Below are 12,518 nucleotides of genomic sequence, written 5' to 3'. Positions count from 1 at the left end.
CTATGCCATGCTGACGAGTCCTAATAAGGACGAAACAGCTGTCCATGGTTGCCGAACTGCACGGGTAATAGACTGTGCTAGCGTCCCGTCTTGGCCCGACTGGTGCCAATGTGTGTATGCTAGTGTGCTTCTAAAGTTCACATTTATGTATACATACTCGCAAGGATAGTTTGGCTATCCGACGGAGTTTTAGACTAGCAAAGGTCGCATGCGTGATCCGCACAATTGGCATCACGCTAGCCCGGTCGCAGCTCTAGATCCCACATGGATCTAAGCTGTGGTTTGAAGCACTTCGTTCGAGTCGAAGTCGCCCTGCAGTTTTTTTTGCCGATGAAGTTTAACTGAGGCAAACCGGCTATGCCATGCTGACGAGTCCTAATAAGGACGAAACAGCTGTCCATGGTTGCCGAACTGCACGGGTAATAGACTGTGCTAGCGTCCCGTTTTGGCCCGACTGGTGCCAATGTGTGTATGCTAGTGTGCTTCTAAAGTTCACACTTAATAAAAAAATGGTTTGCAAAAAAAAAGTCGGTACTTTTTTTGTGGAACCACTTGATATTCCTTGGTAGATCGTAGCATATTTAGATCAAGAATTATACGACTAATACGACTAACTTGCGAACTTACCGTGTTTCTCAGTTCTTAGGATCTGCAAGTTTTCCCGCGAAAGCGCTCACGTGGTATGATTTTATAGTCACATTTCCCGCCAAATTAAGCACGTGACTAATTCCGTGCAAACATCCCCTTCCCCCTCCCCACCACCATGTTTTGTCGGCCATCTTGTTCTGTTAGATGTTCTTCGACGTAGGTAAACAAAGGGTCCTTGCGCTTTAGAAATTTATTCCTGTAGCTATTTCTTTCTCTGATCCTTTAGAGAAGATTTTTCGTAGCTAACCGGATATTTTTGTGACGGCCGTGCATCTAGCATTCTCGAGGGTTTACGAAGCTCTTGCACGGCCTATTTTGGTTTAGGGTGATTTTTGCTTAAAAGAGTGGTTTCTTGGCTTTTAGTGGTGGCTATCGCCCAGAAATGGGTGTATAAAGCAGTCTTAGTAATTCATAATCATAGGTAAGCACTAGAAAATGTTTTAACTTAGGTATAAACTCCGAGGTTTGGCGAATAATGGCGAAAACGACTAAGTGTCGAACCCCACGCTTCGTTCATTATGTACCGAGCATTCGCATACCGCCTGTGGTATACGTTTTTACGCAGTGTCTACTTGCACGGCTTCCGGTAAGGGCTGGTTCACACTAGCGACATAACGGACACTCTTTTTTCCTATGTTTAAACTGTGAATGGTTCAAAATAATGACATAACGACGGACACATAACGACATAGGAGAAACAACATGTTTTTTTTTTTCTTATGTCGTTATGTCAATGTCGTTATACAAGGACATAAGGGCGCGATGTTATGTCGTTATGTCGCTAGTGTGAACCAGCCTTAAAGCAGGAAAAAAAACTAGCTGCACGGCTGTCTCCCATTGTCTCGATTTTTAGTCTAAATAACAAGTTTCTGGCTTTGAAACACTTCCAGGATTATTTAGAACAGGCAAGCGATGATTTTAAGCCTGAAAAGCTATGAAAAGAGCGGCCCGCAAATGCTCGGCACGGTATGAACGAAGTTCGACAGTCGTTTTCGCCATATTACAGCCGTGCAAGGAGAGAACAAAACTAGATGCACGGCCCTTTTTTCTTTTCGCCATTTTAAGCAAAAATGAAAAGTTCTGACTTTAAAAACCTCCAACTGTTATTTAGAACCGTCAAGCGATGGCTTTGAGCTTGAAAAAAAATGCAAAAGGCGACATGCGAATGCTCGGCATATAATGAACGAAGCCTGGAATTCGACACAGCCGTTTTCGTCATCGATCGCCAAGCCAAACAGGTAAGAACTAAGTTAAAATATTTAGATGTATTCAGATGCACGGCTGTCACATAAATATCCGGTTCGCTTTGAAAAACTCAATCTAAAATCCAAATATTGAACATCTAAATTGTGAAGAATCGTTTCTAAAGGATCAGTAAAAATATAAACACAGCAATAAATGTCTAAGGCCCAACAGAACATAACAACAAAACAAGATGGTGGACAAAACTTTGGGGGAGGGGAGGGTGATGAATTGAATTGAAAAGGGTATTTCTTACTCTTTTAGCCCGAATCTATATCATTTCTTTATTCTTATTCTTGCGTTTATTCAATAATATATTTAATTATTCATTTATTTATTTAATTACTTATTTACTTTAACTTTAATTTACAGATTTATTCTCATTGTCTATTATATTTATAATGTTTTATATGTTTATTTATTTCATTTATTTGTCTGTTAATTTGTATTTCTGGTGTTTGATATACACCTATTTCAAAAAAGGTTGTCAGTGCAAATGGCGAAAGGCAAATGGCTGGGTACTAATTATTCGTAAAATTGAAGGTGTTAAAAAAAGTCCAGCAATGTCAGAGCCAAGCATTGGTAACCTTTAATGGATAATTGTTTGATTTATCAATATTCTTCGAGACGCATGGTTACTTTCGGTCTTAGAACTGCCATTTGCTAATCGCCATTTGCCATTTGCGATTTGCACTGACAACCTTTATTGAAATAGGTGTATAATTTTATCTGTTGGTTTTTATTTTTGTTTGTTTGATTATTTATATAAGGCTGTGGTTATCACCCTCGAATATTTATCATCATCAATTATTTATCATCATCATATTATTAGTTGTCTGCAAGCAGCATCTAAATTTTGATTATGGAAATATGAAATAATAATATTATAGTAGTAATAATAATAATAATAATAATGGTGGTGATGACAATGGTAATACTAACAATCACATATAGCTGTCAACCCAACTTGAACAGAAATCTTGCGGGTGAAATACAGTAAATATGCGAAAAAAAAACAAGAGCCAATGCGGGTGAATACAGAGACTGTAGGAATATTCTCACAAATATTAGGCTTATGATGAGGTCCAAAATCATGTGACAAGTGTCTTATGCGGGTGACAGCTATACAATCATAATACATACCTGTCAACCTCCGAAAATGTCAAGGCTTGAGAATTTTTGGAGGGAGGGGTGGAGTATATTCATTTTTTAGGGGGAGGGAAGGGTTTAACCTTGCAGGCATTTACCAAAAGCTCTCGCGAACAAATCCACTTATAGATCTCCCGAGAGTGTTAGATAAATTGCGCTATGCAAGGAAATTACTGTCTCAAATATTTTAATAGAAAATAGGCAAAATAACGATTTTCTATAGAATAATTTTTTTGAAGCGATAAAAATCGCTAAAAAGCGGGAGATTTGGTGCTCAACGCGGAGAGCGGGAGAAAGGGTCCAAAATCTTGAGACTCCTGCCTAATGCGGGAGAGTTGACAGGTATGATAATAATTACTGTATCATTCTTTTCATTAAGGTTAGCACCAGGCGCGTACCCAGCATTGGTTGAAGGGGGATATGGAAAGAGGAAAATATTTGAAGAAACGACCCATTTTCTGGCCTCCAAGGGGGTGCTCATGCACCCTGCACACCCCCTGTGTATGTGCCTGAGCATTGTATATCTTGAGATAATCATAATAATCATAATGTGGCCCTCTAAAACACACAACCAAGTAAGAACATAATCGCAAAAATTAGATATGTTGAATTAATCATCTCTGATGGTTTTTTATTCATACGTCACTATGATTAGTAAACCTTATCATAAAGAATCTTAGAGATCAATCTAAATATGAACTTAATTGGTCTGGAAGTATGGTTGTATATAGGTATTTTAGGTGGAATGGATTTAATGGGGTGATTTGCAGGAGATAACACCTGGCATACCAGGGGCGTAGCCAATGGGGTGACCAAGGGGGCCTGCCCCCCCCTTCCTCCTTTAGGAGCCAAAAATACAGTAAATGTATAAGGACATAAAATACAGGAGAAAATGCCCTGAAAGGGCCTCTGGCCCCCCTTTCTGTTAAAAATCCTGACTAAGCCGCTGCATACCCCTCCTGGTATAAAGCTCCTCTGCTCCATAGTTCCTCTCCTAAGGGTTCCTTAGGTTCTCTAAGCACCAACTGCTGGTTAATTTCTCCATGTTGAGCCAGCTGAACACGTTTTCTCACTTATGACAAATTCCTTTAGGAACAGCCCTCCTGCCATATCACCAGCACACTAGCAACAGAGCCCCTCCATTATTATACTGTATGCCACATCTAACATCCCCATCCACTTAGCCTTCCCCTTCCACTACAACAACCTACACAACACCAGAATTAATACCATAATATTTCCATCCTAAAGTTGTACATGAACCGTCACTTAGGGGCGGAGTATTGAGGCATTTTTCATTTGAGTTTTCACAAGGGAGCCATCAACCCTCCTCTTTTCAGATCAGTGCATGGTATCGAAACAGGTAAGTATATGTATTAGAAAGCTATTTTCCACAACATTCCATCAATTTTTACCATTTTAAAAGTCTAGAAAAGTCACCCAGTCCTATAATTGTCTCTGAATTTTGCCTTGGGCCTCCCACTTTTTTAGGCCAGCTCCGCCTGCCAGCTCCCGGGTTGAGAGGTGTAGAAGTCCTCTCGTAAGGCCTAACAGGATTGGCTGGATTACCTCATTGTTCTATTGTATTCCCGTTCTATTGTTTTGTCTGTGGTGCATCAATCCAATCAGGTGAAATCTTCTGATAGCTTCTACATGACCCCCCTGGTTAGGTATAGGATAGCAGAATGGGTGTGGTCAACAGAAATTTGAACCCTTTAGAGACAGCAAATCAGGGTCTTAAATGTTCAAATGATATTCAGTTAGCAAACCAATTTATTTCTTGTCCACAAACAGCATAAAACATGCAAGAGGATAGTATGTGTACCTATGAAAAGGTCTTAAAGTATAGGGATAGGGCAGCCATTATCATTATTATCATTATTACCATTTTTATCATTATTATTCATTTATATTTTTACAAATGAAATAGAGAATCCCAAAGAAATGCTGCTTGCAAACAACTAATGATAAGAGTAATAATGATAATAATAATGATATTGATAATAAAGGCTGGTTTGTGATTGACAGTGATTTCGTGCAACAATGTTTGATCATATGGAAATCACTTTGCATTAATGGGATTGGTTGTGATCACACAGTGAAATAAGCTGCAATCGTGGGCAATCAAGTGAGATCATATGGGGAACAAACAAACAAGCAAAATAGATAAAAAACAAAGTATAAGAGAGAAATGTAATATCATATTAGATAATATGGGTATCAATCTGTAAATAAATGTGAATAAGTAAATAAATGAATAATCAAATAGATCAGGGCCGCAGCAGGGGTTGGGGCACAAGGAAATGACAAGTAGGGGTGTGGCTGTGTCCCCTTAATATTATCTTAATGTTTCTGTATTGTGCCACCCCCCCCCCCCCCCCCGCCAACATTTTGAGGCATGCTACAGCCCTGTAGATTATTTAACAAACGGAAGAATTATAATAAAAAAATTGTATAGATTCTGGCTAAAAAAGTAAGAAATACCCTTTTCAATGCAATTCGTCAACCTCCCCTCCCCCAAAGCTTTGTCCAACTTGTTTTGTTGTTATGTTCTGTTATGGACTGTTGGGCCTTAGAAATTTATTGCTGTGTTTATATTTTTCACTGTCTTTAGAAACGATTCTTCACAATTCAGATGTTCAATATTTTAATTTTAGATTGAGTTTTTCGAAGCGAACCGGATATTTTTGTGACAGCCGTGCATCTAGCGTTTCCGAGAGCTTATGGATTGGCGTGATTTTTTATTAAAAGAGTGGTTTCTTGGCTCTTAGTGATAGCTATCGTCCAGAAATTGGTGGATAAAGCAGTCTTAGTAATCCATAGCCAAAGATTAGCGCCAGAAAATATTTTAACTTAGTTCTTACCTGTGTGGCTTGGCGATCGATGGCGAAAACGGCTGTGTCGAATTCCAGGCTTCGTTCAAGTTATGTGCCGAGCATTCGCATGTCGCCTTTTGCAATTTTTTTCAAGCTCAAAGCCATCGCTTGACGGTTCTAAATAACAGTTGGAGGTTTTTAAAGTCAGAACTTTTCATTTTGGCTTAAAATGGCGAAAAGAAAAAAGGGCCGTGCATCTAGTTTTGTTCTCTCCGTGCACGGCTGTAATATGGCGAAAACGACTGTGTCGAACTCCACTCTTCGTTCATACCGTGCCAAGCATTTGCGGGCCGCTCGTTTCATAGCTTTTCAGGCTTGAAATCATAGCTTGCCTGTTTTAAATAATCCTGGAAGTGTTTCAAAGCCAGAAACTTGTTATTTAGGCTTAAAAGCGAGAAAATGGGAGACAGCCGTGCAGCTAGATTTTTTTCCTCCTTTACCGGAAGCCGTGCAAGTAAACAACTGCGATGTTTTTAAGCTCAATGCAATCGCTTTACTATTCTAAATAATTTTTGTTTTGTTTTTAAAGTCAGAACTTTTCATTTTTGCCTAAAATGGCGAAAAGAAAAAAGGGCAGTGCATCTGGTTTCTTTCTCTCCGTGCACGGCTGTAATATGGCGAAAACAAGTGTCGAACTCCACGCTTCGTTCATACTGTGCCGAGCATTTGCGGGCCGCTCGTTGCATAGCTTTTCAAGCTGAAAAATATCGCTTGGCTGTTTTAAATAATCGTGGAAGGTTTTTAAAGCCAGAAACTTCTTATTTAGGCTTAAAATCGAGAAAATAGGAGACAGCCGTGCAGCTAGTTTTTTTCCTCCTTTACCGGAAGCCGTGCAAGTAGACACTGCGTTTTATATTTTTCTTCTCCCCAAAACTAAGTCAATATTTTTTTATTAATAATTTTTTCATAGGATTTTAATATGTTTTTTAATGTTTGTGATAGCAAAATAAGCTAAAATAAATTTCAAACCTACCTGGACTTTGTATAGTTCGCCAATACTCTCTGACTCTCGGTGGCTTTCTAGTAGCTGTTCATCCGAGACAATCGAGTGAGGTAATCGCAGATTTTCTTGAGACGGCTCATCGTCGTAACTCAAAATTTGTCTTCTCGCGATTTGTTTGCCACCTTTTCTTAGTACTTTTGCAGGGGGTCCCTTTACCTAATCACACTTGCCAAACAAGCTCGACAAATGTATTCATTTATGTCACCTAGCTCGACATCAAATATTTCCGAAATGTTCTCTCCGAGACCGACGCTTCTTTCTTGTAGTTTGGTCCTGTGTTTACTATCCGTTATGTGCTGGTTGCAAATAAAGCTACCATTCATGCTAAAAAAAAAATAACTACAATTGTTTTTTATGAGGCTAAATGCTCGCATTTAGGCAAGGTTAGACTCACAACACAGGGCAGTGTCTAAGATATCTAGAGGTTATGCGTACGCGACCTGCGCCGGCGCGCGTGGTGCAGCGGTATGCTTTCGAAGGGTAGCTTTGCACCGAGCGGCAAATGCTCTCTGATCAAACGTCGTTTCGTGCTAAGACGTAGGAAGCGATTTAGCAATTTTTTCGTGACATTTCTGGTTTTTCTTCGGCGGTATGGCGGACAGGCCTTCGACCGAGTTCATGGAAGCTATCCGGGAGGTGATGAAGGAGGAGATTCGCTCTTTTGCCCAATTTCCGGCGGCGAGCAGTGAAAAACCAATAACATCGAGTCCAGGACGAGACGAAAACGGGGTCGGCGGGGATTTTCCGGCGTCAGGTACCAGGGCGACTCCCGTAACGCCAGGTGTGTTGCCAGATACCGTCAACACTTTCTCTATCGCGTCGGCGCCGTCCGGTGTGGCGGGTTTGAGTGCTGCTCTCCCGTTATCGGTCTCCTCGGGCAGCGTTGACTTGACGGCCATGGCGCCCATGATGATGCATTCTCTGGCGGTCGGAGAGCCGTTTATTGTGGCACCTGGTTTCTCGCCAGTCCCTGCAAAACTGGTATCATCAATTGTGGGCGGGCGGTTCGTGGAGCTTAGCGAGCTTTTGACTTCAAACCTGCGAGAGGCAAACTTGGAGCCGCAGCTCTTTATGAACGGCAATCTTGTACTTACGACGCCAAATAAGAGACCTCGGCGGGCCATCGAGGATATTGGGGCGTGGTGTGAGGCGTTTTTAATCTATGCCCTGATCCTTTGCTCTCAGTTCCTTCAGAGAAATCGGGGTTTACTGCTGTACAAGTTAGGATTTTGCGCACTTATCGCCAGTTCGCCGGTCGCGTATGGCTGAATTACGATAGGGCGTTTCGCGAGCACGCGGCCGCGGCCAAGCTGACCGATTGGTCCCAACTTCACCCGCAGATAAATAACGTTTGCGCAGCGGGAGCGTTAGCCCGCCCGGAAGCCGGTAGGGGTCGCCCTACAATTTGGAAGCATGTCGCTTGTGGAATTTCGCCAGGTGTTACTTCCCGGGGTGCCGCTACACCCACCAGTGCACTTACTGCGACGGGAACCATCCGGTGCGCGAGTGCCCGTCGAGCGCAGAGCAAAAGCGCAAGGCGTCGTCTCCAGAGCCACTACCTGGAAAGAAGTCGCGCACGCGGTGGGCCTGAGATGGCCCAGGGCGGCAGCAGGATCGTCAAACCCTTGTAGGGTTTGTTGACTGTTTTAGAGACAGTAGTCTACTAGTTATGGTACTTTTACTTAATATCTTATGCGCCTATTCTTGCACCTCAGCAGGTTGTTGTATGGCAGTTGTGTATACGAGGGTTCTTGTAAGCTTATAAACTAGAGTACTTGTCATGGTTGCTGTTTGTTATGTCTCACCCCCTCCCCTTCCTAGGCAGACGCCTGACCCCTCTACTTTCTTCGTTCTTTATACAGATTACGTACATATAGTACCTATACTTGGGGGATGGTAGCTTAGGTTGTTCTTTCTATTCATAGCGTTGCATGGTCTCCCTCCCGTGTCCCAGGTATCGCCTTTAAGCCCAGAGGCCTTCGCTCGGGAACTGGCGTATCACCCACAACAGGAATGCGTCGAGTACGTCATGACAGGGATCCGCGAGGGCTTTAAACTGGGATTTAAGGGTACTACCCCGCTCAAATCGGCGCGCGACAACAAGCTTTCTGCGCGCAAAAATCCTCAGGTTATCGACGAATATTTGGCCAACGTGGTCAGATTAGGTAGGGTGGCAGGCCCTTTCCGGTGCGCGCCGTTACCGCGCCTCCACACCAGCGGATTCGGAGTGATTCCTAAGGCGGGTCAGCCGGGGAAGTGGAGATTAATAGTTGACTTGTCCGCCCCGGCGGGTTGTAGCGTTAACGATGGTATCGATGCAGCAGCGTTTTCCTCGCAATATGTGCGCATGGACGAGATCATTCAAATGGTCGCGCAGTTCGGGCCCGGAGCTCAGATCGCAAAATTCGATGTGGAGGCGGCTTATCGCAACATTCCGGTTCACCCTTCCGATCGGTATCTGCTAGGTATGAAATGGCGAGGCGATTTTTATGTTGATTTGACTTTGGCGTTCGGTCTTCGGTCAGCGCCTTATATTTTCAACTGCGTCGCGAACATGGTCGAGTGGATTCTCATCAATTATCATAATGTGCGCCCCCTGGTACATTACCTCGACGATTTTATTCTAGCCGCCACCACGATCACTGTACTAGGCATAGAGCTAAATTCAACTTCCCAAATTGCACGCCTACCGGCCGATAAGTTGTCGGCTCTCCGCGGTCTCGTCTCGACATGGCGGAAATGCAAGTGGGCCACCCGCAACCGCTGATAGGCCACCTTTACCATGCGGCTAAAGTAGTATGGCCGGGCCGTACTTTTCTTCGGCGTATCATCGACCTCTCATGCTGCTTCCGCCATCGGGATCACCCAATTCGTTTGAGCGCGGAATTTCGGCTTGACTTAGCGTGGTGGCATAATTTCCTTTCCGTGTGGAATGGTGTGAGTTTCTGGTTATTTCCTGGATTACAGGTGGAGGCGAATATCGTTGTGACCTCGGATGCCGTGGGGGCGATTGGTTATGGGGCGCATTATCGCGGGGCATGGTTCAACGGTCGGTGGGAACAGATCAGATAGCGCGTTCTATTGCATACAAGGAGCTGTTCCCGGTGGTCGTGGCCGCGCACGTGTGGGGTCACGGATGGCTTCGAGGTCATGTACTGTTCCAATGCGATAACGAGGCGGTGGTCGGGTTACTCAACTCCCGCACATCGAAAGTACCTGAGTTGATGCATCTGTTGCGCAGTCTCCTATTTGCAGCGGCAATGTTCAATTTCTTCTTTTCCTCCGTTCATATCCCGGGGCGCCACAATCAGATTGCTGACGCATTGTCCCGTTTTCGTTACCAGAAGTTCAGGCGAGCGGCCCCGTACGCGGAGTGCCATCCGACTCCAATTCCACCCCAACTGCTTCGCGAGCTGACCCCTCGTCACTAGAACTCCGCTGCAGAACGTACCTGTTGGAAGGCTTAGCACCGTCCACGCGGCGTACTTACTCGTCCGAGCAACGCAAGTTTTTGACATTTTGTCAGCAACTCGGAAGGTTTCACTCGACAGGTTCCCCGTGCCCAGTAGATGAGTGGACACTCTGCCTATTCGTAACTCATTTGGCAGCGTCGATTCGGTACCCATCCATTAAAGTCTATCTATCTGCAGTGCGCTCGCCACACATCGAATCTGAACATGCGAACCCTCTTTCTAATTGCGAGCGGCTTCAGAGTATAGTGCGGGGGATTAAGCGCTCGCAGGGTCCCTCTGGCTCACCACAGCGCTTGCCGGTATCCTACGACATCATGTTAGTGATCTTTCGTTCCTTAGACCTGGCTCTCCTTGATCATGCCATGTTCTGGGCGGCGTGTAATCTGGCTTACTTTGGTTTTCTAAGATCGGCTGAGTTCACGGTCCCCAATGCGAAAAGCTTTAGTCCGGTGCTCCATCTTCAGTTGTCCGACTTGGCTTTCGACGAACGCTCTAACCCCTCTTGTGTGAGGGTGTGGATAAAAGCTTCTAAGACGGATCCCTTCCGCAAGGGCTGTTATATCCACATCGGCCGGGGTACTTACCCGCTGTGTGCTGTCGACGCTCTCTCGACTTATATAATCCGTAGCGGGGATATTCAGGGCCCTCTCTTTCAGTTCCAGGATAGCCGACCGTTAACACGTGCAAAGCTGACGACATGGCTGCGCTCGATAGTCGCGGCAGCTGGTATCCCAGGAAACTTCTCCAGCCATAGTTTCCGGATAGGTGCGGCCTCAGTAGCGGCCCAGAATGGGATTCCAGATCATTTGATCCGGACTTTGGGACGGTGGAGAAGTGGGGCGTATCAATTGTATATTCGCACTCCGGCCAGTGCTCTAGTTGGGGCGTCGCGCCGTTTAGCGTCTGCGGTGTAGCGGCAGTACTTTAGTTTGCACAGCTTTGTAACCGTATAGGGCTATTAAACCGTTAGTGAGCTCTTAACTTATTCGATCTGGTATTTTGGGTTGGTAGGGTGTGTGTGTGTGGGGGGGGGGGGTAGATACGTAGTAGTGGTGGGTGCTTGGGTCATTTTGGTGGGAGGGTCCATGTCTCCTCTCTCAAAGCACCTTGGAGAACAGTTGGGACGGTGACATGGTTGCCATGGTTACCGAGCGCAGCAATCTCCATTGGGCACCCACCCGCCAACTCATCTAGTGTTGATGAGTTTAAATGAGGCTAAATGCTCCCATTTAGGCAAGGTTAGACTCACAACACAGGGCAGCGTCTCAGATATCTAGAGGTTATGCGTACGTGACCTGCGCCGGCGCGCGTGGTGCAGCGGTATGCTTTCGAAGGGTAGCTTTGCACCAAGCGGCAAATCCTCTCTGATCAAACGTCGTTTCGAGCTAAGACGTAGGAAGCGATTTCCCTCCCCTCCCATCCCTAATAGGTATATAGTTACTTAGTATTCCACTGCTTATCAGTGTGACGGGTGCCCAGTGTGGGACGGTGACATGGTTGCCATGGTTACCGAGCGCAGCAATCTCCATTTTGTCAGCAACTCGAAAGGTTTCACTCGACAGGTTCCCCGTGCCCAGTAGATGAGTGGACACTCTGCCTATTCGTAACTCATTTGGCAGCGTCGATTCGGTACCCATCCATTAAAGTGTATCTATCTGCGGTGCACTCGCTACACATCGAATCTGAACATGCGGACCCTCTTTCTAATTGCGAGCGGCTTCAGAGTATAGTGCGGGGGATTAAGCGCTCGCAGGGTCCCTCTGGCTCACCACAGCGCTTGCCGGTATCCTACGACATCATGTTAGTGATCTTTCGTTCCTTAGACCTGGCTCTCCTTGATCATGCCATGTTCTGGGCGGCGTGTAATCTGGCTTACTTTGGTTTTCTAAGATCGGCTGAGTTCACGGCCCCCAATGCAAAAAGCTTTAGTCCGGCGCTCCATCTTCAGTTGTCCGACTTGGCTTTCGACGAACGCTCTAACCCCTCTTGTGTGAGGGTGTGGATAAAAGCTTCTAAGAGGGATCCCTTCCGCAAGGGCTGTTATATCCACATCGGCCGGGGTACTTACCCGCTGTGGGCTGTCGACGCTCTCTCGACTTATATAATCCGTAGTGGGGATATTCAGGG

The 12,518-nt window shown here is 45.1% G+C and overlaps 1 long non-coding RNA gene across 2 annotated transcripts; it reads left to right on the top strand.

The window, feature by feature from the left end:
- The first annotated feature begins 414 nt into the window (after nucleotides 1-414).
- On the top strand, nucleotides 415-8,699 carry LOC125560958. Of its 2 annotated transcripts, XR_007306972.1 has the most exons (3): nucleotides 415-1,614; nucleotides 1,760-1,886; nucleotides 3,419-8,699. It is a non-coding gene; the product is annotated as an uncharacterized LOC125560958 (long non-coding RNA). The 2 variants fall into 2 exon arrangements; XR_007306971.1 differs by having other exon boundaries at nucleotides 415-1,886.
- Nucleotides 8,700-12,518: the final 3,819 nt, after the last annotated feature.

This window comes from Nematostella vectensis, chromosome 2 (assembly GCF_932526225.1).
Source record: "Nematostella vectensis chromosome 2, jaNemVect1.1, whole genome shotgun sequence".
NCBI lineage: Eukaryota > Metazoa > Cnidaria > Anthozoa > Actiniaria > Edwardsiidae > Nematostella > Nematostella vectensis.
Note: the sequence above shows the minus strand (reverse complement) of the source record. Positions and strands in the feature narration are given on the sequence as shown.